The sequence below is a fragment of the Gobio gobio genome, assembly GCF_949357685.1.
Source record: "Gobio gobio genome assembly, chromosome: 21".
NCBI classification, from domain to species: domain Eukaryota; kingdom Metazoa; phylum Chordata; class Actinopteri; order Cypriniformes; family Gobionidae; genus Gobio; species Gobio gobio.
The window spans coordinates 12,649,133-12,652,044 of NC_137117.1; the positions used below are offsets into that span (position 1 = coordinate 12,649,133).

Consider the following 2,912-nt stretch of genomic DNA (forward strand, 5'->3'; position numbering starts at 1 on the left):
TCACACCCTCAAGTTGTTCCAAACCTGTATGAGTTTCTTTGTTCTGCTGAACACAAAAGAAAATATTTTGAAGAATGTTTGTAACCAAGCAGATAGAGCAACCATTCACTACCATAGTAGGGAAAAACATACTATGGTAGTCAATGGTTGCGCAATCTGCTTTGTTACAAACAGTCTTCAAAATATCTTATGTTGTGTTCAGCAGAACAAAGAAACTCATACAGGTTTGGAACAACTTGAGGGTGAGTAAATTATGACAGAATTTTTATTTTTGGGTGAACTATCCCTTTAATGTAGCTGCCATATTGACATGGTAGGCTCCATGACAGGCCTCAAATCGGTCTGTCAACAATCTATAAAACTAATACAACTATATTGCTAGATTAGGTAAATTAGTACATAGCTAAATGCATAAGGGTAGTTGACAAATAAGCAGTAAAAAAAGGTGTAAAACACAGCTTTTGAAAATGCATTATGCTATGTAGTGTGAAGTCTGATATAAAAAATATACATACAATATACAAAATATACATATTATATACATATGATGTATATAAAAATATAAGGGGTCACTAACTTTGTAAATTCTTTCACTGTTTTTATTTTTATTTGTATTAAAAATTCTGAAATGTGTCCTATGTTGTGACATAGAAAGAATTAAGAATATTGGAGTGTCACACCAAACAAAACTTTACACTTTAATAGTGGTTCCAAAAAAGTTAAATATTTGAACAATTCTGAGACAAAAACTTACCATGTGCACATGTCATGGGCTTCACAGTAACGTAAATGGGGTCCTTCAACTAGTTAAACTTAGTGCCTGATTTAAAATCAGGATGTGGTGTCACACCGGAGGACATCAGTGACAAAATGTTCCTCTTTTAGAAATATGTGGATGCAAAAAATTAGGCCTATTGTCATTTATTAAAATAGACACTTGTGTAAAATTATGCCTGGGGTATTTATTAACATTTGTATGCTTTTCTTTTTACTTTATAAATGTTGTTGGCTAATTGAACCTTGAGACAGTCACACCATAGGAAAAATGTAAGATTTGACTCAAAAATGTAAAGACAAAGCTGTTTTTATGACAACAGGCCCATGTAAGACAAAAACATGTTTAACCATTTTCTGAATTTTAAATTATGACAATAATAGCCTACTAATTATGTTCATTTTTATCTTGTGTGACAATGAAAATGCCCTGTCACGTCAATAACCCATAATAGGTCGATTTAACTGTTGCTTGAGATGAATTATAGAAGTAGGCTACTAGCTATAATGCTTGCTTTTTTGTTAGCACCAAATACTATTATGATGTAAAATTGCTAAATGGCAAAATAATTCAGGATGATACGGATCCCTACACGTTAATGTAATGTTTCTCAGCCATTTAAACACTATTAAAACACGAACACGTATTTGATGTTATGAGAGGGACGTATTTTGTGAGGTTCTGCGTAAGTTATGCGCAGAGCGGATGCGCACGAACACATCAGCGGTTTTATTATCACAGAGGAGCCGTGAAAACATTATTGTGTTCATCTGCGTCGAGCGAATTCTAACGTTACCGACCGATTTACGCCAATAAACGAACAATGATCCAGCATCCGGTGACTAGCAGATGAGCCAAATCTGATCGTCGCTGAAAGAAAGAGGCGCAATTTCGGTTATTTTGTCAGGTGAGTAACAGTTAAACTGAAAGGCATTCAGACAACACGCAGCAAAATCACCAAATATCTTAAAATATATTCAAATAAGCCAGTCGATGATGAAGATGTGTCATTTTACATGTTTGTAGCTTATAATTAGATCATTCCGAAGGGTCCAGGTATTGTGGTTTAGTGTGAAATAAGGCTGTTTTCGCTGTGTTTTGGTCAGGGGTGTTGTCCTGTGTTACAGGCCTCAGTCTGATCCATCAACATCAGCGCATACAAAGCCTCAGAAATCTCATTCATAACTGTGTGTGGAGTGAGATAATTTGTTAATGTAGTAGATTAATGTATAAATCGATAGATTTCCGTTTTTATTGTACGAGTTGTTGAGGGATTTGGGCCTGTGATGCTATTTAAAAACATAATTATCCCTGTCAAACGCAATTTTAACCCAGTCGATTTTTATTACAATATACATATTTATATATCAATATTATGTCTATGATTCCCCCAAACCAACCATCTTACTTTTGTTTAGCTTCTGTTAATATCCTGTATGTAACATTTTACTGATTGAATGTTGTTTTATGTTTTTTGTTCTTTTAAACCAGTCAGCCATGTTGACATTTTATTGTAACTTTTGTTAACAAGCATATAACGTTACATGCAGCTGATTATTTATGGCTGATATTTATTTAAATGTTTGCTTATAAATAATTTACTAATTATTTTACTAATATTCCCAAAAAAAATTCAATCATTTTTATCTTTTGTTAATACATGTAACATGTCACTGATTTATATATTATAAATTGATTATTTAAATATACATTGTTAAGTATTAATATACAATTGTCATTTAAAACTATTAATGATAATAAAATAATAATAATAATATTTAGTCAGCCTATTTAACATTTTATTGTAACTTTTGTTAACAAAAATAGACCTGCAACTGATTATTTATGGCTGATATTAATTTAAATGTTTGCTTATAATGTATTAATTGTTTTACTAATATTCCTATTTTTTCAATCATTTTTAGCTTTTGTTAATAAATGTAACATTTCACTGATTTATATATTTTGAATTGATTATTTAAATATATATTGTTAAATAATATAAAATTGTCATTTAAAACTATTAATAATAATAATATCATCTAGTCAGCCTAGTTGACATTTTATTGTAACTTTTGTCAACAAAAATAGACATGCAACTGATTATTTATGGCTGATATTTATTTAAATGTTTTCT

General features: G+C 30.8%; 1 protein-coding gene across 1 annotated transcript in view; it reads left to right on the plus strand.

Annotated features, from left to right (window-relative positions):
* Positions 1-1,471: 1,471 nt before the first annotated feature.
* The window catches only part of rnf146 (ring finger protein 146), a 4,734-nt gene continuing 3,293 nt past the window's right edge, over positions 1,472-2,912 (plus strand). The window contains exon 1 of the mRNA XM_079801994.1: positions 1,472-1,682. The gene's annotated coding sequence lies outside the window, so the exon portion shown is untranslated. The remainder of the gene's footprint in view (positions 1,683-2,912) is intronic.